Genomic DNA, 26,374 nt, shown 5'->3' with positions numbered 1-26,374 from the left:
GATGTTCTCCTGGTCTCAAAGTGGCAGACATACCCAGACACAGGAGGCCTGCATCATCTGCTATATTAACGCTGACAGCTTGGCAGGCACAGTCTTTGCAGTAGCCCAGAAAGAGAAATGCTGCACTGGTTCAGTTGCTCCATCTTCTCCCCAGGGCAGCCACAATGGTCTCATCACCTGGCCTTTGTCCCCAGTATGCTCTAAGAGGGAAATGTTAGTGTGGTGGTGCCCTGGCCCATCCCCTGTGGCTCTCACAAACACCCAGGATGCAAGAGTCCCTGACCACAAGATGCTGGTAACCAACTAACCCATCCCTATCACATGGAAGAACTGCCAAACCAGGGCATCAGTGTGGGCTCCTGCCGTAACAGATCCCTGCAGTCCTTGCCTGGTTTGCATCCCTTTTCTCCTGTGTCCATACCTGTGGTGCCTGATCTATGTGAGTGGTGATGAGAGGGTAAGAAGAAGGACAGAAAGGGGCTTACAGATGAAAAACGTTCCATGTAAATTTTAAATGGCAATAAATGTGTTTTCTTCTTATGATGATTTATTAATGTGCCTATTAACATATACACTGGCCTGAGGCATCCTTCCATTGTATTAGAGGTTGTTGCTGCTTGCAGATGGGGTGATAAATAAGCACCTCCTACAAAACAGACTCAGGAGACCTCTTGTTATGCAAACAGTTTACCCTGTAGGGCACTGTATTGCTTCAGGACCAGGACTGCAGCCTTACAAACTGTACCTGCTAAACCCTACTTCAAAAACCTTCTCTTCTCCTACTGTACCACCAGGAATACTTATAGACTCATGCTCTAAGTTGATGCTATCATGACCAAATCTCATTTCAATCTGTATTCACAGCCCAGTCTCCTTCTGGAGAGGTTTTTTTGTTTGCTTGTTTTTTGTTTGCTTGTTTGGTTTTTTTTAATAATTTCTGTTAGGAGCTCCTAGGTATGCTGGCCGCTTTAACGAAAGAATTAGACCTTTCATTAAAGCAAGAACAATAGGCAGCAATCACAACAGAATTATCACTAAAAGGGCCACAATAAAGAATGATGGAAGAAAAAAAATTATATTGAATATGTATACTGAAAGAAAAAAAATGCTGATGCCCAGGCAGTTAGTACCTGACAACATTTGCACCTTGAGCACATGCTGCACAGTCCTGACTGACAGCGTGCAACTCTGACCTAAAAGCTGAGGCTCATGGGATACTGGCTATAGCTGATGTGTGTATCATACAGCTCTGAACATCCAATGAGTTCCCAGTCAATATTAAATAACTGTAATAGATTTGATCAGGCTTGAAAATTCTCGCTTTTTAAAACCATCCCAATTTACCTTTAAGTCTAATCTCTTTGGTTTGTTTTTTTCTTTCTTTCTATGCTACTAGCTTTGATGTCAAAGGGGAAGGAATAAGGGGTTCCAATCCCACTGCCATCAAGGTAATAGATGTGATAGACTAAGGCTTACCACTGACTAGGTTATTGATTAAAATTCGTCGGAAGATGCTTTGGAAAGGCTGCAAGAGGATTCAAACATGGAAAAGAAGAGAAAAGGAAAAAAAAAAAAAAAGTAAATTGTATTTCACTCCCAGAAGTGTATTTCAAAAGACTGAAGGTCAATTATCCCAGCAATTTACAGCCAGTCTCAACAATTTGGCTTGATTAGAGTGTATAATACAATAGGGGAGTTCTCCTCACTCAATCTTCCCACCCTCCCTTCCTTAGCAGCAGGTTTGAATGTTAGAAATGGTAGAAAGAGCAAGGCACCTATATTGCTGTACAGATCCACAAACAAGCATTTCTCAGTGGATCTCAGCAAGTGCAGACTTAGACATATGCTAACTAGCGAGCATTGCAGGAGCATTTAAAAGCTTGAAAGATTGTGTTGGCAACAAATCAGTGAGCAGAAGATGGACGCTTTAATCACCAAGGAAGTCATTTGATTGGTGAGGATTATCAGTTATTGAAGGAAGAGGCACAGAGATTTGGCAGTTGGAATGTGGATTTGTGCAGAAAAAGAGGGTTTGCACAATCTGTTTATCCCTCATCTCTCTCTTTCTGCACTGACCAGCCAGAGCCACAGTTGCCTTCCCCAGGTCCCATCACCATAGCCAGAAAGCAGAGCCATGATGCTCTTCTGCTCCCACCATGCTGTGCCACGTAGCCAGCCTGATACCATGCAAGCCACTGGTGGAACTTTTCCACTTCTTCCAACTGCATGTTTAACCACTCACCGGGCAAGTACCAAGTGCAGGTATCACATCCTGGATAGGTAAAGCAAGGCTGCCAAGCTGCTCCCACCAGCAGCCAAATACCCTGAAATGTTGTGAGCTGGTATGCTATTTGTATCCATGATGACTCTAACTGGGTTTGTACCTTTGTACTGCCCAAGCAAAGCATTCTCATATACCCATATAGGTCAACCTTGAAAAGGCCAAAATGTGTCTATGGTATTAATGCTTTGTCTAGTGATTACTGCAAAATGCACACACATAATGCCCTCCCAACGAATAGGATTAGAAACCCATTAGGCATTAGGTGTTCAGTATTTTCTGTTCATTCCTTCCTTTCACAGGTTATCGACTGCTCACTTCCTCTCTCTTCAGAACAAACAAGAATGGCAATTTTTTTCTGACCCAGAGCATGTGGATTTTTTAATTAAAATTGTTTTCAGCTTCCATTCCCCCAAATGCACAAAAGTGTCTTTCTCCCACAGAGGAGCAGAAGGGGTTAAAAGCCCACCCTCATTCTCCTTGATGGAGGACATCCAACCATGACCCTGGCTGAGTGGCAGACACATAGGAAGTGGATTATCAATAAGTCTTTTTCTACCTTCTTTTACCCTCTCCCTATAGAACGTCAATGAGCTGGAAAATGAAAGGAATAATGCAGGTTTAAGAGGCCAATAATTAGGTCACAGCTGATCTCAGCTCGGATCAGCTGACAGCTGGTGCCTATCCTGCCCCAGTGAGCAGGGGGGCTTTCAGGACTCACTGGTTTAGGCCAGCCTTCCCCTTCTCTCTCCACTCTCCCTCTTTGTTCCCATACTCCCAAAAAGCACAAATAGACAACTATAATGCAAATCTACAAGGTTTCCATCCATAGAAGTTTGCAGGGAGAAATTATTTTGCTTGATTTTGTCCTAAATTACTTTAAATCCTCTTTCCTGCTGCCTCACCACCACTGTGTCAGACCAACACCACAGCTGAGTTGCTCCCCTGCTATCCCTTTCCTCCCCCAACTCCATCCCACCCACTCCCAAACATAATCTTGATGTTTGCTTGTTTTAGCTTCCATAATCCTGTTGTCTTGCAAATCTCCTCACCATAATCCTGCTTTTGTCTGTCAATACAATTTGTTTGCTGTAGGGAGGAAGGGAGATGAAACATTACCGGGAATGGAGAATGTCTTTGCTCCTGGTTTTCAAGGCTTTACCCTTTTTCAAACACACCCTGGGAGATGTGGAACCGCTGTCCACATCTGAGAGGGAGGTCAAAGCCTCCAAGATGAAGAGTTTGCTGGGTCAAACCAGTGGCTGCTGCAGAAATAACTGTATGGCAGCAAATCTGTGCTATACACTCCGGCATACGCTAGCGGGAAAGCTGGCATGAGAAGCAAAGCAAAGGGAGAAGCGAAGCTCCACTTGGGGAAGGGCTTGTACTGTCCCATGTACCTGCACAAAACAGGGGTAGAAGCTGAGAGTTGGGCACTGCTGTGGGGAGCGACACACGAGGGAAGAAAGAACAAAGCCTGTATCACTTTTACACTAACACAATGGTGATGGGCAGACAAACTGGTAATTGATTGGTAGGAGCTGTGGCAATTTTATGTGTTTGCATGAATAAAGAATCAGCTTAATGAGACTAATTCCTTCCAGTCAAAACACAACATGAGCTCCAGAACTCAAAGCAAAACTCTGCTGCACCAGCCAAGTTTCACACCAGAACAAAAGGGCTACGAATTCCACCCAATTTGGATGCAAAACTGAGTATCAGGCCAAGTGCCCAGAAAACACTTCTGAATTCAGACAACAACACACTGAAAAAGGACAACAAATTGTGAGACTAGGCTGATGGCATGATTTGGGGCTTGTTTGCAAACATTTCAAAAAGAGATCTAGTACCTGAGCAAGCTGCTCCTGAGGTCTGATGAAGTGGATAGGAAAAGAGGGGGATGCATGCCATTCCAGGAGTGAAAGAAAACAGTGCTTTCACAGGGTTAAAAAAAGTATAAAAGTTCTTCCTATCAGGTGTCTACCTCAGGTCTCCTGCTAGGAAAGTATTAAAATGTTGCATTCAGAATATCCCTCTCCCAGGGGAAGTCTGGCTCAAGCCTTTTGCAGAGAAAAAAACTTTTTTTTTTTTTATTTTTATTTAAACTGAGCTACTATTGAAAGCCAAGCACTTGGGATGCTCAAAGCATATTCAGATCAAGTTGCAGGTGCTGCTCATCCTGCACCTCCCAAAGTACAGCACCTGAAAAAGTGCATTCTGGGAAGCATCACTCAAGTTTTCAGTACCATTTACGTAACATTTAGATTTCTGTCTGTAAGGTTTGTTTGGAATATTAAGGGTTCAGTCAATTAACTACAGAGTTCAGCTTATTTGAAATTTTAAAGCAGAACAAATACTCAGAACACATAAATCAAATAAACCATCAAAGGCCAGCAAGCATTATTAAAAAACTTATGCATCCTTAAAGCCACATAGTGGAGATTCCCAGACTAAAAGGTTGCTAATGCAGAAAGATTCCAGGAAAGATAGTAAATACTCTAGAAAAGGCATTTTATGAAGTTTAGAAACTTACACGAGTATAGTACAAGGGTATTCATGCTCTGGGAATTTACAGCCCAAACCAGTGCCACATAACCAGAGCTTTCAAGAAAGGATGGGGACTTTGAGGAAGCAACAGTCTGCAGAGCTTGAGACACCAGGTGTGGGACACTAAGAAATTCCAGTACTGCAGGAGTGGCCGTTTCCCACACTACTTCAAGTAGATCCAGAACCTGTTATGCACTGGTTTATTTTAGAATATGTTATGGATTAGCTTACTTTAAGAGGCAGACCCCTTCCTCTCTCTTGCCCCTGTTGTTACCCTCCAGCTACAGATTAATATATTCACTTGTATTCCTCTGATAACCACGGCTTCCAGAGATAACACAGTTTTTATCAGCAACTTTATCCCATTTTCATCCACCTGTCCTCACCTACCCAGGGTTGAATCCTGGTATTAATCATCTCACAGCAGTGTATCACACTCCATTTAATTTCTGAGCAGTCATTATCTAAAGATATGCAGCTCGATGTTGTATGTCTTGAATCAAATGGAGTATTTCCAGACAAGTTGCAATATTTCACACTTATTTGCTTAAAAATCTGGTACAGATTTGCACACCTCCTCTGGCAGGTCAGCCAGTATTATTGTGTCCACTGCAGAGATGAGGAACCTTGCTTACAGAGTGGGGAAGCATCTCTTCCTCTAGCTCGTGGCAGAACTGGTAACCAGGTGATAAGGCACTAGATGATCCTGGTTAGCAGTTTCTATTGCCAGCTACAGGACTCCCTCTCTACACACTAGGAGCTTGCAGTTTTAAACACCATCACTTAGAAGGAACTTTTTTCCCCAAAGGCAATGTGTTTGAATGGCAAGAAATACCACTCCCTCTGCACCACAGGAGATGAATTACTGATGCCCCGTAGGACACAACTCCATGCAGGCAGAACGGCCTTGCTGTCTCATCTGGACAGCTGTGTGTGCAGGGGCAGCAGTGCCACGAGAAACCACTTGCTTAAGCCAGGACTGTGTATAGATGGCACATAAATTACACTGCAAGAGACTGAAAATGAGTGGCTTGTTTTTAAAAGGGAGTAGAATCATAGAATCATAGAATCCTTGGGGTTGGAAGGGACCTCACTATTTGGGTTCTTCATACTGTCTTACTGAGAAGTGTTCTGAGAAGATCAGTAAGCCTGGACAGCCTCCTCATGATTTACATCTTCATTCCCACTAACTGGGATTCCAATACAAATTTGCCACTTTTGAAGGCTGAGGAAGCCAAGCTGCTCTCCTCAACTTCTTCCCCCACAGCACAACCACATCTCCCTTACATTTTCCTGTAGCTTGGATGTTTCAGTGGTTCAGGCCCAAATTCCACCCATGGTCAGAAATCAAAGTAAAGCCATGAAACAGTGTTTTGAGGAACTTACCATTTCCTCCCTTCCACCCAAAAATGTTAGGAAAGGAAGGAAGTTTGAATATAGGATCATCCAGTGGGCACTCAATGAGGCGAGTGCCCAAGCACACACCACTGAACTCTAGAAGCTCTGAATAGTACTTCCTGCTAAATCTAACACAGATGCTGAGGAAAAAAGGATAAATTGTACTTCTGTACTCTGGTGGATTCCCGAGTTGTTTTGAAATTGATATAAAGCTTCAATATCACAGAATTCAATGTTTTCCACCTGCTGTGAGACAAAGTATCTGCACAGCCACAGCATGTGAGAGTTCAGAGGAAGGCAGAAAAAAGTTCTGCACAGAGTGGAAAATGAAGACCGAGAAGCACTGAGGCAGGGAGGTGCTAAAGGCACAGCCTTAGCCGGGACAGAAAAGCAAACTATTACTATTAAAAAAAAAAGATGATGATGTTTAAGTCAAACAGCTCAGTTTTACATCCAAGCTGAAAGCAACTATCTGAAGACTTTCTGCCTCTAATACCCTATTGGATGTGGTATGTGGAAATTTGCCTTGCCTTGGCTTTTCACAGTTGCATTTTTCAAGACTCAGTTACAGACAAGCACTCTATTTGGAATGTCAACATTTACGATTTGATTAGCATCTGACCCTAGGTTACACAAAATCCAAGAGGTGTTTCAGGACGTGTTTTAAGAATTCATGAAGAAAGTTTACTTCTGTGACTGTTGTACAGCTTCTGACACCTTTAGCTAAAACAATCTCCACTTTATGTACACAAAATCTCCACCATATGTGGAGATTCCCATGTAGCTCATTACCTTTTAATGCAGAAGACACGATGCTGAAATCCTGTAAATGCATCATCAGAAGCTGCTTCAGGTTTACTGCTGCATTAGACTGGATACAATTTGCTCTGTAATCCACTTAACTGGGACATGCTTCCCCAAGGAAGCATGTTTACCTACCAGATTCCACAAGGAACTGATTTAAGCTGGCAATACTTAATAGCAATAACTACTATTCTATAGAGACATTAATTCTGCTCAATGGGGATAAAATCCTTCTGTTAGGGAAATGTTGCTAAGACTTGCTAATGCATAATGTTAACTCAGGTCCTCAGCAGGCTTGTATTAGTTAAGCATCTCTCTAACTGGGACAGTTGCTCCAGGTACAACTTTCCAGCCTTCAGTTGTGCTAAGGCTATACAACTTGCATTAAAGCAGACAAGGAATTCAGGTTGTCCACAGCTTTTAGAAACAAACTCTTATAATCTTTATCCCATTGGCCCTTACTCTCCCCAAATCAGTGGAAAGCCCAGACATTTGTTCCAACAGGAGAAAGCTAAGATTTCATTGCTCTGTACGTTGTCCTACTCCTTTTTCAGACAGAAGACATGCTGTTTTATTAAGTCTTATTAAGTATATGTTAGAATAAAAATAATAGCATCAACATTGCTGGGATTTTTTTTTTCCTGCACAGCTGTAAAGCTGAGAATTTACTCCACACTCTCTATCATGCCATTTATGTTGGGGCACCTCTCACCCAACTGAGAAACTGCCAGTGGAAATAGCAATGATGATCTGGACTGTGACAACCTATCTTTATCTTACAAATCCCACAGGGAGGAAAAAAAAACATTGCAAGTGTAATTAGGAGACCCTAAATATAACTGAGAATGTATGTTTGTGTAGGAGGGGAACATTAACAAGCCAGCAAACTGCTACCTCTGATTCAAATACAGTGTTCCACTGTTTGCTTTTCCTCTGGTTTTTCTGCACTAATTCACAACCACTGTAACATCAAGACAAGCTTCCATATGCTTCATTTACTGACAGTAATTAATTTCAGCCTCTCCCTCCACACATACATACACGTTCATTACATCTGACAAGCAAGTCATGAAAAAAAAATCCATTACACTAAAAGAACACAGGGCAGCAATCAGAGATTGCCTTTCTTCTTCGCAAAGAAAACCCAACTGGTGCATCCGCTGGGCCATGGCTGCCTTTGTTACTCCCTGCTCTGCAGTTTGCACCCCCTGCTCCAGCTCAGGTCTCTTGCTTCTCCCAGGCCTCTCCCACACCAGAGAACCATTTTTAATAAAAAGCTTTCTGACACATGAAAAGGGAGTAACTGGGTAGAGGAAATTCTGGGCACCTATCTCTCTGTCCAAAGAGTGAATCCATCCATTAATGACCATGAGCAGAGAAATAAATGCATTAAGAGGCTTAGGAAATCACTCAGAGAAGTACAAGCTCTACCCTTCTGCTCCCCCTTGCTCACTGACGGTTTAACCCACAACAGCAGTGCCAGAAAATAAATAAATAAATAAATAAATGGAAGAGAAAAGAAAGTACCAGGTAATTGATCCCACCTTAAAATACTTCCTTTTATTAGAAAGAAGGATATTTTTCTCTAAAATTCCCTTTTTGCTCATCTGCTCTCATGCCTTCTGACAGCTGCTGCTCTGTTACCATTCTGTCAGTAGTATTTCAAGAAATTTTGAAATTGTATTTTTAATTTTCCAGCATGTCTCAGTATCAAGGTGGAATAGAGAAGTAACCATAATTCAGAACACCAGCAATGGTGACAGAAGTTGAAATCCAGACAATGCTACTACAGAGCTGATGTAATCCTTACCTGACTAAAACATACCTTCACAATAAAGCCAAGGTGAAAGTTGTCATACAATTTTGGCAAGAAGCAAAAAATGAAATTTTAAAAACTGTTAACTCAATCTTCAGTATACCATCAAGCACTGCTGCTCCATGCAGAATCATGCAGATATAAAATACAGGTCTGAAAAGTCCCAAGCCAACACTATTGTTCCTTGATTGTCAGCAGATAAGAAACCTAACTAAAAAATAATACTTTAATTTGCAATTCTCAGAAAGCAAAGTTATAGAGACTTGCTGACACATATTTTCTGCTACCATTCCCAATGCACGAGGAAACACATGCACATGAAGAAGGGCATTGAGTCAAATATGCTGGACTGAAAAACAGAACAAGAAGCAACTCTGTTCCCTGCCTCTTGCCAGGCACTACTTGGCACAGGTCCCTTTCTGTTGAGGGAAAAGGTGGTGCTGCTTGGATTGGTTTTAGACACATTGTTTTCTACTTGTTTGACCTTTACATACCTGTAAATCTATGCCTTGGATGATTTTTTGCAGTCTCACTGCCATCTTGCAAGAGTAAAGCTTGATTTCCCATCCATGAGCCACACTGAGAATTCTTCCACTAAACAATTGTCCAGTTGTAACAGTTAACAGCTATGTTTATCCCAATATAACTAGTCTTAAAACATCCGAAAAGCAATTAATTCAGCTGAAGGGTCCTTCCTTTCACTAAACTTTCATAAGGAAACTAAGCACAGAGTTTAAGGTTTGAGTACCTTCAAACAAATTTTCCCATGTAACACTTAGTTTAGATGCTTTGTTTTAGAGTTGGCCAACAGAAGACAGCTGGGACACAATTTTCACAGCAGTCTTAACATAGAAAAAAAAAATCATTAAAGCCATGCAGCCAAAGATCAAGTACAAACTAAATATTCAGTCACTGAATACTTCTGTTCTGAGGTATGACAGCTAATCTGTGGAAAACAAAGTTTACGAGTGCTTAAATTCTCATATAAGATTTATCTATAAAGACCATCCATTTTCTAGACACGCCCATCATTTCTTGCACCATGCCCAACATTTTTAATTAATACAACAATATCTATGGGATTTAACCTTTAGAAATGGCTGTGGAAGTCTGATATTATTCTCCAAGTCATATTAGACCATTTTATCAAAAAGCAGAATTCATCAGACATTTTAAGATATGATAAACCATCTTCACACAAGTGCAACAGCAGGGAAGAATCAGAACATAAGTAGTTGTTCATCCAAAAAAAGGAGCATAAATGTTAAATATGTCCAGCTGAGCCTCATGCACAGAGACACAAAGCCAACTGTCTAGCACATGATAGTTAAGGGAAAAATTATGGCCCTTTTCTGAGGGCCACCACACAGAATAACTGACCTATGTGCAGGCATCTGCCCTTTTTCTGCTAGTAGATGCACATGACAAAAATGCTTTTAGCTGACCAGTCTTAGAACTCCACAGTCCAGTTCTAAGGAAAGTACATTTCTTGTCTTTAGGGCAAATGGTGATAATGCAAGAATTAAAGGCAGGAGTTGACTTAAGACAGAACTCCCTGACATCTTGTAGAAAATACTCATCAAGAAAAAGCTGAACCGTTGACAAAAATTGCCACACTTCCCACTTAGAACATCAGTCATTAACTCTTGTAACTGAATCTTATCATCAGCATTAAGTTTTCCACAAAACCTCTATTGCAGCAACACACCACGCTGGACAGAGATCTTAAGTGTCTACTAGTCCAGATTTAGCCCAGGTATGCAGGATCAAAAGGGCACCTTTGGGAGAGAGCAAAACGGCTGCTGGATAAATGGGAAAACAACAGGTTTGCCCTCATAGCTGGTGCAAGAGCTCTTGAATATTGCCTTGTTTATTGTCTTTCAGAAAGGAGATCATGCTCCCTTTCATTCCCATTTTTTTCCACTTTTTCTCTGCCTTCCCACCCGGTGTCAGTTTCTCCTTTTATGCCCATTCATTTTCTCAGTCTGTCCCTCTTCCTCCCATCCTCCTTCATAAAGCAATTTCCCTCATTTTTCTCCTTTATTTACTTTCCAGCAAAGCGAATGGTGACAGTGGTGCCTGCTTTGCAGGCTGTGACTCTGGTCCCTCATTTCATTTTGCTCCTAGCTCAGATCCGGTGGTTCCACCCCAGTGCTGCTCTCTCCAGAGACTCCCACAGCAAGGAGCAGCCTCGGCTATTGCCACTCAAACTTCAGTGGTTTAAGGGAGAGCATGGGAGGGAGATGAGCAGCCACTGGGAGGGGAGAAATATGTGATACCTGCTGCAGTCAGCCATTTTGAAGGTCACAGCAGAGAAGCCCTCCCCTCTGCCTGCCAACTTGGAGCTGTCACTGGTGTCACAAAGTAAAAGCCTCTCAGACCGATGTTCCCTGTAAGCCACTACTTTCTTAAAATAGGACCAAGGGAATGAGTAAGAACAGCAAGGAGTAAAAGAAAATAAGGTGAGAAGAAAAGCCAGGCTCTCAGCCAGCACCATGCTGACAGCAAGAATGAGACATGGGAACAGCAGACCAGCTACACCCTAAATTTCTCACCGAAGTGTCTCCTGTCCCTAAAGAAATAACATGGTAAAAAAGAGGACTCTAACAGCTCAGGTCTTTCTCCTACCAGAGTCTTTATCCCATTAAGGAAACAAAAACTGAGCACTCAGATGAGTAACTACCTCCTGTAGTCACAGATTTACTGTTAGAAAGATCGTCTCTTGCACATGGCTTACACAGCTTCTCCATGTAGGCACAATACCTACTACTGTCAGGTATATCCCTACTTGCTCAAGCAATTTCTGATGCCTAGGTATTACATCCCATCCACAGCTCCAAACTAGCAGAAGAGCCAGTGCTGGGATACATGAGCTCAGGCTCAGCTGCATCTCTGGCCACACATGTGAAACTTTCACATCTTATAACTTCATCAACTTCAGAAGAATGTTTTGGAGCTCACATCCTGTAATCTCTTCTAAAATCTAAACCTCAGTGATTTCTCACACATAGCAGACCAAGTCAAGAATTAACAGCGCTCCACAACATCACTTATTTCTAGCACATATCTGTCATGAAATGAATCAAACCATTCTTCTGAATCACCATCTCTTCTTAGAGATTCCCCATCCAGCTGCTGACCAAAAATGCATTGCTCCTCAGAACAGAGACCTGAACAAACAATTACTGGCTAAGCTCATACACAGCATCAGTTTTAACTTCCTGAGCAGCTCACTTAGCAAAGCTTTGCCCTCAAACGCAGCACTGGAGTCACTTTATCCTAAGAAAATTTACATAAGAGAGAGATGAGAAGGTATGAAAAAGGAAGAGAAAGAAATGAACAGGGGGCAGGCAGAGCTTGCAAATTATCATGGACAATGGGCAGTCTCAAACAAGGAGTAATTCAACCATGTCGAACAACTTTTCTCCTAATCAGACAAGAACACCCTCATCGGCTGGGGAGAAGGCACACAGCCAAAAGCAGCTCAGAGATAGCAGAAGGTTAAGCAGTCAAAACAGCTGCAGGTATCTGAGCATTGCTGGCTGAGTTCATCACATGCTATAGAAAAACAGAACTATCACTTTGAAACAGTGAATTACCTTCATTTACTAGTAAACTTGTCAAATACAGAACTCCAAAATGCAAGTGTCAAGCACTTCACCTACATCCTCTCATACTGGTTAGGTAAAATTCCCAAACTAGGGAACTTAGAAATTTGTATTATTAAGGTCATAGCTGAGTTAAGATTTTATCTCTGGCACCTTCAGAAGTTTGTTACTATCCAGTCTATTATCACCTCCCTAAACTCTGTGCAAGTTACTCCACCTTCTTCTGTTATGTGACTATAACTGACAAACTGTATTTCCTTTTCCTTTTACTCTTGCATAGCAGTGACAAGGATCAACAGAACTCCATGGGCCCCTCAAACTAGAACAGAAAGAGAATGCTTAGGGTAGTGTCATACTGGCAGACACACATCTACCACTGAACTCAAAACAACACAAGAAGGTATAAATCAAGACTGACATATGTTGACAGAGATGCAAATTATTGGATTTGCAGAACCTGTACCTGGCCCATGGCAGATGCTAAATGAATTTTCATCAAGGATTCACCAACATCTCCTGGAAATTAAAAACAAAAGGATGGGGAAAATACACAATTCATTGCACTCTTAGGCCTGTAGCCTGTCAGGTTAGATGCTAGTTAAAGAGGAACAAAAAGATGGTCTTTTCTCAAAACAGCTTAGGCTCTCAGTAATGGTTTTGGGACATTAAGTCTATTTCTGATAACAGGTACGAAAAGACTGATCAATCTCCCTGTGACCCATGGAGAGTGGTAACAGAACCCACCTAAACCTTCTTACCACTTCTGAGAAAGCAGAAAGTCGAAGGAGCTGAGAAGTTTCTGCCCATGGGCACAAGGGAAAATCAAGAGACAAGCCCTGCAAAAACAGACTACTGCTCTCACAGCTGCCAGACATACTGGAGCAGATGCTGAGGAGCACATGTCTGCTTGCAAGGGCCACCCTGTTGTGGCACTAGTTCAGCCTCCCTGTGTGCACTGATTTCAGCTCCAGCAGTGCCCAGCCTGGTTTTCTCAGGCACTGCCAGGGGACACAGAGCTGATGGGCTGCCTCCCAACAACCCTTGTCCCAGGGGAGCTCTCACTCTGGCTAAAGACTCAGACCTACTCTATGTCCACAGACAGAGGAGGTCCTGCAGGACACAGTCAGGAGCTTTGCACTCATGAAATACAATTACTCAATTGGTGCTGATTAGGTAATGCAGTACCAAAAGCAAGAGTTCAGAGATGAGAGATATAAAGGATGAATAGGCTGAAGGGTCTGATTTATAGAAACATTTATCGTGAGGTATTTTTTATTTCTTCTTGTTTATATTTCTCTTGAAAATGGGATTACATAAACCAACAGCAACATTTTTTTCAGGGCAGAGCTCTGACTTGTGTCTGCAATTACAGACCCCAGTTTCCAGAACTGCACCTACAAAAACATTTAAGAGCTTTCAAGTGACTTGTGCTGACAATCACCGACACTATTAGGAGGAACTTCTGGCCCACTCTGAACATGAAAATCCAAATATTGATCTAAAAATATTCAGTCATTTTATTCCAAGATAACATCCCCACCCAATTATTTAGTTTCAAGTATAGCCTTCATTAAAGGTACTGATAGCAATAAAATATTAGAATACATAATTTTGTGTTGTAAACTTAACCTCCTTCAAATCTACCTCTCCATATTGTGTTGTGCAAATGCATTTGTCCCATTCTTTTTTCCAAGGGATTCTGGATTTTTTAATGGAAAAAGTTCTGCAGAAATTAGTTGGGGTGGAGAAGGAACCATTTTGTTTTCCAGATTCATCACCAGTTTGAAGAAATAGCAAAGATAATAGCAATTGTGTCAAGCAATGGTTTAAATTTTTCAAGCCAAATCTTCATCTGTATGTGCTTGATGAAATGGACAACACTGATTTATGCAACAGAGCCTTTGGTCCACAGGTTTGATTATCAACAGCAGTTGATCCTGTTTTGTCAGACACTAAACTACAGATAAAAGAGCTGGTATGTTGTTAATCGAAGATCCTACAGAGATACAAAGCACTAACACTGCATGGTTGCTTAAAATCAAGCCATTCAGCTGCATCTCACGCATTTACTCTTTCACACTCAACACCACATGTGAGGCTAAATGGATCTGGGAAACAAGGGCGTGCTTGACTGGCTCCTTGCACCTCACTGAGCCAAGAAGTAAAACCATGGATGTAGCCAGAGCTGGGCTCTCCAGAGAAGACCAGGGCCTTGTGGTTCTCTCCTCTTTCTCCTTGCAGCATGTTAAATTGATCCAAGAAGCAGTTCATCTGAAAAAAATACTTATCAACAATTCATTTTAAACAAACAGTTGCTGGCAGATCCCCCATCTCCAGCAGCATACAAGTGTCTTGAAACACAAACGGCAGGGAAAATGAAATTGAAAATTGATCTCCCTGTGGCCACGCAGACTGGAAGAGTGATTTCCTATCTGTGATTTTAAATAACTCTTTCTTCTCTCCCCCCTCTCTCCTCCCCATACACATTCACTTTTCCTTCCTTGTATTCTCCATCTTTTGTTGGGCAGGAACAAAGAACATCCACCCTCTCTCTCTTTCCCCAGCCTTCTCATCAATATTCTATTACCAAAAAAGGCTTTAGCTCCTTTTTTTTTCCACCCTTTTAAAATCAATAAGATGCAAAGGAATGAGAGGGAAATATTAAAATATCCAGAAGATTAAGAAAAGGGTCTTTAAAAAGCTTATCATTGCTAAACACTGACAACACTGACAAGTCCCTGCCATTGGCTCCTACCTCAGCTCCCAACTGGGGGTATGGGCAGCCAAGCACCTTTATAACTTTCCAGTTACCAAAGTGCTCATGCTCCTCTCCCAGGCCTAACCCTTCCCTCCTTGGAAAGTCCACACATGATACAGGCAGGGCTCAGCTGTGCTGCCACATATATATATATATATATGTGTGTGTGAATATATATATGTGTGTGTGTGTGTGTGTGAATATATATATATATATATGCACACCAAGATCATATACATGAGATATGCCCTACCTAGCATTTTCAAATGTATTCTCAGACACATTATTGAAGAGACCTTGAAATTGTTTAGAACAGCATGAGGAGGAAAAGCAAGTTCCCTTGAGATTTCCAGCCTGACTTTGTATGTCCCTCAATACAGCAAAGCACCAGATAAATATACTGGCCCAAATACTAAAACTTTAAAACTTTAAAACTTTACTTGACTTAAATTACGATACCTTTCTCTGACTCTCTCTGGATCCCAGTTTGGCTGCAGTCCTCAAAAGATGTAGCTCAATTACATGAGGTAACTACATGAGCTGTTTCATAAGGAAGGCCACTGACTTAGAAGAAAAGGTTGATTTCATTCTTTTAATTCTTCTTATTCATCTTGACACACACTCCTTGTAAAATTGCAAAGTTGAAATGGAATAAATGTGCTTTTATTTTTACTACTTTAGCTTTTTCTTACAGTAAACAAACTATGTCAGCCAATGTTAAAGACAAAGAGAAACAGATTAACTAATTTGGGTGTGTCTGATGCAAGACAAATGACAAGAAATAGCATTTTTACTAAGTCATATCCCTGTTCTATTATTGCTAGTGCTTCTATAGGGTCAAAGGATCTTTTAAGAGATACAGCTGGACGGAGACACTGCACAGCAGTGGAATGAAACAGCAGGAAACAGTCCCAACACAGTCAGCAATGCATTTTCTTGAGGAATAGTAATTAGAACTATAAAATACAGCAAATTAAAAAATAGAGCAAAGGGAATAGAAAACTACTTTGTTTTGACTCAAACCAGTTTTACATCTCTGGACAGCATACATCATTCCTCTTCTGCCTGTTAAAAAACTCAAGTTACAGGTCGTACGTCAACACACCTTCCCCAGCAAAGACAATCCCTCCATGCTGTGTCCCAGTGCCCTGAGATACTGAAGAGCATTGGGCTGTACAGGTTCTGCCTGAGAGAAGGCAAAAGAAACTCCACCATCTTCAAAGCTTTTGCTTGGCACCTAACTTCCCACAGAGCAGAGAAGAGAGCAGCTCATAGGGTGCTTCCCATATCCCTTTCCCACCTTCATCTACCCCTCTGACAGTTACACAAGCCTGCTGGGGTTTTGTATTCTTATCACACCAGGAAATGTCCACACACGCCCTAGCAATGAACAATAAGCTGAGAAAAGGATTCCTGATCCAGACCACCAAAGAGGAGAAAAGAATCAGCAATAGAATTGGGGGAAATGTGACATGACTTTCTGACCATCCTCAGGAAGATAACATGAAACATAACCTGCTTTGTCAAGTTAAATCAATTCCATCATCTTTCACAATTATCGTTCACCAAAAACAAATTACAAGCATCCTTAAAACTAGGAAAGACCCTATTTCATCATTACCTTTTCACAGAGTAAAAATTTTCAGAGGATAAAACAGTGAGTCAAACAGTGGAGTTCTAAAGATAGTATATATATATAAGCAGGACAAAGCACAGGTGACTCGGGAGAGAGCACTCCTCCTTCTGAGAAGGTGTCACAAATCTCCTCCCTGCAGTGCCAGAGAACATTGTGATGTTATAGGAGATGGGTTCTGCGTTTCTGTTTATGCATAAAAGTCCTCAAGCATTTACAATGAAGAAAAGCTGCTTCTCCCTCTGTACTGCTGTAGTGCACAGTGTGTTCTTTCCACTTGGTGGTGACATGGTCTTTCAGGTATGAAAAGATGACTCCTGCATAAATGCCTTATAAAACACCTTAGAACTATGTGTGCCATAGAGGAAAGAATTATTACAATAATTAATTTTTGCTTTAAAATATGCAGTGAATTTTATTTGCTTACCTGGGTTCAAAGAGATAAGACTTGGTGCAAGAACTTGAGCGAAATGTATACTTATTTCAGCCAGTGTTTTTAAGTCAAATCACTACAGCCAGAACTGTAGTGAATTTACAACCTTGCCCTATCCTTGTAGTGAAGAAATATCCTGATCTTTTCTAATCTTTTTCAGTTTCCCCACAACTTCAGAGCTAGCCATGATGCCAAAGTGAGGACACTTCCTTCCGGGCTGCCCTTTTCTCCTGCATTCACTTTCCCTTTGGCTTTTCTGTTCAGCTAGTACAACACAGGGACTTCCCTTCTCTCTTCTGGCAGCATATGGCAACAGAAATTCCCACAATCATTTCAGAAGCAGTTGTATTAAGAAGAAGGGCAAATTAGGTCTCAGGAACCAAAGACTTTCGTTACATTGTGAATTAACAGCTAAAGAAAGTAAAACCTGAAACTGGTGCGATTTACTGATGACGTCTATCTGGACTTGTGGAATAGTTTTTACACAAGTCCATAAGGATAAGGAATTGGCTGGTCAAGTGGGACATGTTCCTGCATATGGAGGAGAATTGGAACTAGATGATGATTAAGGTCCCTTCCAAGTCAAATGGATAAATTTCAGCACACAAAAAAATGTGAGCTGCATAAAGTCAGGAGATGTTTACCAATGGTGAGGGCTATAGAACTATGGAAGAATGTCCTCAGCTAACGGTGTCCCTCTCACTTAGGTGACTCCATGCTGTTCAGCAGCCTCACCAGCAGTCATAAGCACAGCACACCTTCACTCCAGCCTAAGACTACTGCCTTGGCAACTGACTATGGACTTCACATCTGTCTGCAACCATGCTGGCATCTAGGACTCTCTCAGAAAGACACACTGGAGGTTCACTCTCAAACCTGCAGAGCAAGCATGTTTGGTATCCAAAGCAACTTGGAGCATAAATTTAGGAGAGTAAGAATATATTCAGAAATTACTCCCCCCAGAATACACTGTAAGGAACAGTAAAGTGGGCAGAAGGTATGAATTTGATAGGGTAGAAGATTCACGAGACCAAATCCTTCTGGATGCACAATAAAACAAATAGAGCCCACGATAACTACCCATGGAATGTGGCTCAGCACACAAACACCTGTAGATCAGTCAGCAGTGGGCAGTCCATCAAACAGCTCCAGAAATACCAGTCTGTGAGTAATGTGTGTGACTTAACCTATACAGGAGAATAGAAATAAGAGTCCCAAGATGAAATAGGAGTCCCAGGGGACCATCTCCAAAGTCAGAGCCCCAAGAGCAAGACAGTGAAAAGCACTCAAAGCCTGTAAATAAAAACATGCAGAAAATAAATCAATAACCTGATACGTTCAGAAGAAACAATCAAACAAAAAAAGTAGCAGAAAACAGCATCTCTCACTACAGTTCCTGAAAGGCATATTTAAAGGAATAAAACTGTTGTCTAAAGGACTGAGTGCAGCCAAACACCTGAAGAGTTCCTTCATTTCTCACAACTCCTTTTTTAATTTCTCCTTTGTGAAGCACAAATAAGATCTGTCTTCCTATTTTACTGAAAGAAAAACAGATTCAGATGCTCTTATCTGTGGATCAGGTGGAAGCTGTCAAATGATGATGTGTTGTCTATATTTTTCCTGATTAATAAGGATCCATCAAACCAGCCTGATGCAAGACTGTGACCAGAGGCCCAGAAACTGAACGTACCGAGATGAAAGGCCCAGAATTTGATACTCATCTCCCTGAGTCTCCAAATCTCATAGGAAAGCAAGACAAAAAAAGGGCCCAGTAACCATGGGCAACCACTGTCAGGTTAATCTCAGATGGGGAGGGGAAATGCTTTTCAAGATTAATAGCTAAAGTACTCAGGGATTAGAGATTAGGAGGAGAATCCTGTTTGCTAGGATTAAGAGGGCTGGGTTCACATAAAAACCTCAACCAGTGAATTGCCTCCAGCAAACCAGCGGGTTTTATTATTATAATTATTATTTTCTTCTCTTCCAATAAATGAAAAACATCAGCAGGAGGGCAGCAAAATCCATCAAAGGTTTAGAAAATAAAATCTCTGAGGAAAGGTTAAGGAAATACAGTCAAGATAGAAATCAGATATTAAAAACAAAAATCAGCTCATGTTATTAGTAACATGGCAGATTACAAAGAATAAAAGATTTTAAAAAAATATATAATCAACTTCACTTTCCAGAATCCATGCTGTGTCGTCTATTTCTTTGCCCTTGGCTCAGCTGGAGGCAGGTGAGCTGTGAGAATGGTAAAACTCACCCCTTTTGCACATAAGGAAAGTACAGTCTGAACATGTGATAGTGGCTATTTTCTGGAGTGCTTACTAAGCTTCATTTCAACATTCATCCTTGGTTGCTTGTCACTGACACATGACTAAGGCACCTACTGAAAGTGTACACAGGAGGGAACAGAGGGAGAATGGAACTATGCTGTATCAGGTGGGAGCAGATATTAGTCCAAAAAATCAAGAGGCATTCATTCAAAATTTTGGTTAAACAGCTTGCCTGAGATAATTTTCAGGGATAGAGCCATGAACAAACCTGGATGCACCACAACAGCAAACCTACTTCACTTGACTACATCCTTGTGAAAATAAGAATATGCACTATGGGAGGATATTTCTTTTTAAAATACCCATAGAAAGGTATTTTATAAGAGCTAGACAAATAAAATATTTCTATTCCTCTTTCCACTTTATGGCCAAGGTAGAATCAGCTGGGCTAGCACAACAGACCTGCCAGCCAACATATCACCCACCAGGGCAGGAGATCAGCAAGCAGAAACAAGGCACAACACAGACCTGTACACAAGGACTACACTGCTGAGTGACATGTAAGCCTGTGTCAAAAATGCCTCATTATGAGACTCTGTATCAGTCTTCTCCAGTACTGAAGGTGAACTGGGAAATCTGATTACTCCAGCACACTGGGCCTTTCAGATGCACAAGAGATGCAACAGTGACCTACCAAAACACAGAAGAACTTTCTAATGAGAGCCCAGGAGGCTGTAGGTAATAATGCCATTTACAACAATAGCTGTACGGAGAGACAAGAGTTCTAACAGGTAGGAAAATGGAGCAAGTATTCTTAAACACAGATGTTCTTGGCAGTTGGCAAGGAGGCATTTAGCTGCTGCACAGACTAAGATGGTCCTCAACTTGCTTTAACAGCTAGCTACAAAACCATCTGCATACCTGTCCCTCAAACCACAGACACAGAGGGAAAATTGGTTCTACCTTCTACTGAGCAAGATTTCAGGAAGGAAGCTCTTTCTATTGCACGTCAGCTGTTGGGAAGTTTTCTTAAACTGGCTGAGTAAAAAATAACTAATCATTATAAACCTTGCTTTCTTTGTCTGATGCCAGATGGTGTCACTGCCAGACTTCTGAGCACCAGTGGCAAGGGAATCCCAAGGGAGCAAAGCTCAGGAGGCTGTGCCACCATCTAGGCTAAGAAATCAGTTTCCCACAATTTATTCCTCTGAATGAGCCCTGGTCCTTTGGGGCTCCCAAAGCTGGTACAGTAGCAGCAGGTAGAGATCAAGTCAATTCATGGGAAAAGGAAAGTGAAAGTACAGCACAGGTGGACAGAATTTTTACACCTAGAACTTCATCAACATACTGGAAGCACCGCTGCCTCCTCCCACGTCGCCTGCAGCTGCGTCTCTCCTTTTTCCCTGCTATTCTTGGAAAGCAGATGACTCACCTTCCTGATGAAACTAAGTCTAGTTGGCTCTGCGCCCTGACCCTTTTTTGTACAGCAAAAGCCAGAAGATGGTGTTTGCTTGAACACTTTTCCTCCACACTCAGGCAAGCCAGCCATGTCTGCAAAGGATGGTGGCAATGCCATTTGCCTAGCACCAGCAGCATTTCTGTGGGAGTAAGGAATGCTAACATCGAGTTTTATATGTGCTGTGTATCAAGTTTGCAGTCTTCCTGCTTGCTTCCCACTGAATACCATAACTCAAGGGTAGCAGAAGGTCTAAAAAAGAGCAAAGTGAAGAGGAGCCTACAGCACAATGAAGTAGAATGAAAAAGCCAGTGTGTGATGCATACATAAATGACCAACCCACACAAAACCTCATCTTAGAATTAATCCACAGTAACTCTGTGCTCTATTGTACAGGTATTGACAGGCAAAACCAGCTCTGATCCCCTTCAGCCACCACAATAAGGAGAACATAGGACCACCTTCTGATCCAGACTAAAGATCTCCTGTTGGAGACTAATGGCTTCAAAGTTGAAGACACATCAAGTACTGGCACCTAACCTTCAATAGGGTCAAGTTTAATATAAAGGTATGTTAGGGCTATGGAGAAAACATTCAATGGACAGGAAGGCCATCCCACAGCTCAGGAAGGTTAAATGGAAAAACTGCTGCTGGACAGTGGTTTGAGTGGTATGATTCTCTTATTCAGTAACAAAAGCACACATTGCTACAATGCCATTTCTCAGTGGCATGAAGATGCTAAACACCATAAAAATCTGTGTTGCCATTGCCCACTGGCACAACAGTGACAAAGCACCAGCACAAACAGGGCAACAGAAAAGTACAATCACTGGCAAAGGTACATGAGGTCCTTATACCATTGTGTTATAAAAACACAAAGAAATTGTACTGTGAATGAGAAGCTGTCCTGTCCACAATAATCACATCATTTGGGAAGAGAAGGAATGCTAGGAAAATGAGATTCAGCTCCTGACAAGAATAAACAGTTTAAAAGAAAAATACAAAAAAACTCCACACCTTCCCTCAATTGAAATAATCTGAAAAGAAACAAAACAAAAAATAATAATAAAAAAAGCAAGCAGTAGACAGCAGAACTCAATGTGTTTGGCTGAGAACAAAGTTATTTACGGCAAGGTCTGGCTTCTTGCTGCCACCATGTAATTCCAGGCAATTGCACTTTCAAATAGATCTTTTTGGAGAAAATCAACAGTGGCTTTGCTTTCAATCTAGTGGAAAATGAAGTCCTGCAAATGTATTACATAAAGCCACAGCAGAAAGAGTGCTGCACACATGAGCACACGCTCCCTGGTGGGGGTTGGTGGGCTTAGTACTAAAATCTTGCCAGACCCTTGCCACAGTTCCCAGCTCTCACATCACACACACACTGGATGTCCTCTAAGGATGCGTATGAGACACTGTGACACCAATGAATTTCCACAAGCTGAGTCCTACTGCCTCCATCAGTCCCATCATTACAAGTCCAAGGAGGAGTGCCAGGTCCAAGGAGAAGTCCTGTCTCCAAGGTTCAACACAGCTATAAGCCCCTGAGCAAGGCCCTCAGGCATATGCCTCTTGTGAGGCATATATACCTGCTTCCAAAGGATCATCCCAAAATTCACCATGACTACACCGCACAGGCACCTTAGGTCAGCACAAGTGTATGCCCAAGTGTCCCAAGTCTGCAGTTACCAGAACTGCCCTGATCACTGTATCTGCAGCTCTCCACTTCCATAGTGGAAAACCTGTCCACTGGTGCTTTGTCATTCAGACACCAGCCTTTCAATGTTTTGCATCATTGACAGCGTACCAAATATTGTAGAAAATCATCTCTGAAAGAGATAATCCATATATTCAATCTTAAAATGCTTTAGGACAGTGACTATAGAAAGCAGAGAGTTCACACAGAGAGTGATGGAGTCTGCATCATTATCAGAGGTCAACAACCCAGGACTAAAAAGGCAGTGCAGCCACATACTCTGTCATCCCAAGTTGTTACTGGGCTTCATCCTCTTCCCAAGTCCATGTGTCAGCACACACACAAATATATATAGGCACGTACATAGCACCAGCCCCAGCATCTTTCAGACGAAGGCCACAGAAAAATAACATTTCAGGGACCTTCTCCAGGGCAAGTTAGAGTGATGGAAAGTAGAATGTAAAGCTAGGTTTTGAACCTTTTCGAACTAGCTCAGATATCATTGCATTGTGAGCACAGCAAAAGGAAAAGGATAATTACCACTGCACATTCAATCACAAAGAATTGTTAACTAAAATTTTTCTTGGTTTGAGACATTGAAAAATGACAAGAGACAAACCTCTAACTGGCAAGTATAAAACAAGTTAAGATTAAGACAGACAGGGACAACATTTTTTATTGGTTTGGAAGCTTTTACCTGAGTCACTGAGTCCAGGTCTGCAATGCATTCAACCACACACTTCAACAAGCATGTAGCTCAGGCTTTTCAGGACATCTATTCCACACATGCCAAAACATACCCAGGCACAGAACATTTCCAACACCTTACAGCAAACCACTTCCAAAAAACCAGCAGCCTGTCACCGTAATATGCAAGTACAGTAGAGACTGAGGACACCACCACCCCACCTCACTCAGGCAGAGGATATGTTAAAGAAAAGCCTCCTATATTCTTCTGAAACAAGCCATGGACGTTTCCACAGAGGAGAAAAAAAAAAAATCAAAAATCCAAAGCCTGACAATCTGACCAAAAGAAACTGAATTTTCTCTCCTCAAATTTGGCAATTGTTTTAATCCTGTTTTAATTCTGAAGGGGACATGAAAACAGGCATCTGAGACAATGCAATGACAGTGACAGAAGCAATAGGCCTGGGGCAGCCTATAGGGTATCTCTAACTGAATCTAATCTGCCCTGCCCCAGGGAAAGATAGAGAAATTAACAGCCAGGAACACAAAGGTGAAAAAATACCATGTCCTTTCTAGGCAGCTGGACCACTACAACTCCTTTACAGGATCAAGCAAAACACTAGAGACCTTTTTCACTTCTCAGTGCTGACACAGGTTTACCCAAATTACAGAGCACCCACAGCCAACAGCATCTGTCCATTGGTTAGTCCTGCTGCAGTGTAGAAGACAAAATAATTCAGCACAACGGCATAAATGCAAAAGGAGTTTCAGGAGGCAGCAGATATTGTAGCTTCTGCTATGGGTGTAGAGATCAAATATAATTGTTTTAAAGTATCAGCAATTGCACACACTGGCTGTTCCAATGCCACATAACATGGTCAGCTAAGACTTCACAGAAACAGCAGGGAGGAGAATTCAGGATCTTTTCCTGAATTACCTACCTCTGCCACCTACACATCAGAGGAAACACCACAATATTATTTTTTTTAAGGTTTGTAAAACACTTAATACTTGATATACATAACTAACAGCCTCCACTAGAGGACTTCTCTTCCCAGGAGCCATTAAATACACCATTAATCACATTACAAAGCAATAGCTATTTTAAAGGAGCCCTCCTCTTCCACCCTGAGCATCATGCAGGTGAAAATGATACAAAAACAAATAGCAATACATCCTACATAGGCATTTATTCTCCCTGCAGATGAAAAGCGTTAGTTTGTTAACTGTGAAACACCCTGCATTTTATTTGATTTGCCAAAACCACCAACAGTGTAACAAAGGGAAGTCAACACTTCACTATATATATCACTATATATATTGAACAAGATGTGAGCCCCTTCTGGAGCAGCGCAGGGAAAGACTGCCAGGCCCCTCACACAGCACCAGCTCCCCCTGGCACCTGCTTGTGCAGATTTCTGATCCATCCCTGCCCCCTCTCTTTGCCCTTCTCTCTGGCTGCCTGCAGGAGCTGATTTCTTTCCAGCATCGTTGCTGCCAGAGCCCTGACATCCTCCAGCCCCAGGTGCCTCGCTGTCAGGCTCTTAACCCCCAGCACTCTGGAACCAGGGAGCCCAAGCAGCACAGGCCTCGGGGGAGCAGCCAGCGGCTTTATCTCCTGAGCCACACCACCTACCAAAGCCTGTGCACAAAGGAGATAACATCCTCCTGCATCTGAAGGGTGCCTCTTTTAATCTTATGACAAAACAGCCTTGAAATCATTATTCAGAGAAGGCATTTTTAGATAAATTAATTTAAAACACAATTTCTGGCCAGAGACTGAACCACTACATCTCTCGTTACACAGGGAAGCACTACTCCATCTCAGTGCCTTGTTCCCCTTCTAAACTAAGACACAGTGACTCTCTTTACACCATAAAGTGCTTCTCAGCACATTGCACATGGCCATTTCTAAAAGTACAGAGTACAGACACATAATTAATTCTCTTATGTATCATCATGGACAAGAGGCGCAAACTCCTGTCCTAGATAGTGATGAAGCCATGACATTTACAGCATTCAGAAGATCCACACAATCAGTTTGTACACCAAGCCACATGAGCCTGCAATAATACAAATGGAAAACGAGCAAGAGGAGCAATGAACAGAGTACTGTTTTTAAGTTTCTGCTAAGTGTGTTCAGGCACACGTAACATTCAAAGCTAAAAATGCAATCACAAGCACTTGCTCTGGCTCCCCTTCTCTGAAGCAAACATCCAGCAATACTGCCCGGATGTTACATTTGCATTTTATTCAGTGTCCAGACCCAAGCCTCAGATAATCACCATACTTAGTATTTTTACAGAAAGCTTAAAACCTTAATGGCCTGAATCATCTGAGTATTACTTCCCTCTGCTGCTGGCATAAGTCTAATGCTTTTAGCAGTTGCACTGGTGGAAAATCAGTGACGTGGTTGCAAAACTGAATGGCCTAAGTGTCTTATACAACTGTTTTCTCTGTAGTAGGGCAAGGCACACAGAAACAAAGAGGCAGAAAAAGAAATTCCCAAGATGAACTGCCATTTCCTTATAGAGATGTGAACAAAATCCCCAGGTTTCTAGACTCCAAGTCACATCTACTGGGTCAGTTGGGAGAAAGACCTCCCTTTGTCAATGTAGTTCCAAATAAGCACCCAAAGTAGTTGCTTTCTTTTACTTTCTTATTACCACCACAATCGCCTGACCCACCTGGAAAACAGTCTGTCACTGCCTCAACACCAGCACTCATTTTGGACACTGCTAATTCATATTAGACACAAAAATCCATGGCAAAAAAATAAAAATAAATAATCTTCCCACCTTACACTACCAATGCAGCTAAGACTTAACGAGTGATCTGCATCTCACCCTACTGCTTCCATTGCTGTAAATACCTGGGTATGTATAATGCTCCTTTGCACTGAACTCAACGACTAAAAAAGCTTCAGAGTCCCAGTAACTGTGGTCGTAGTATGTAAGCAGTATTTCTCCTGAAGCTATTTG

General features: G+C 41.8%; 1 protein-coding gene across 4 annotated transcripts in view; it reads right to left on the bottom strand.

The window, feature by feature from the left end:
• The window catches only part of NRXN3 (neurexin 3), an 897,015-nt gene that overhangs the window by 780,834 nt on the left and 89,807 nt on the right, over positions 1 to 26,374 (bottom strand). The window lies entirely within an intron of this gene.

This window comes from Calypte anna, chromosome 5A, assembly GCF_003957555.1.
Source record: "Calypte anna isolate BGI_N300 chromosome 5A, bCalAnn1_v1.p, whole genome shotgun sequence".
NCBI classification, from domain to species: Eukaryota; Metazoa; Chordata; class Aves; order Apodiformes; family Trochilidae; genus Calypte; species Calypte anna.
The sequence above is the reverse complement of the archived record's forward strand: the minus strand, read 5'-3'. Positions and strand labels throughout refer to the sequence as shown.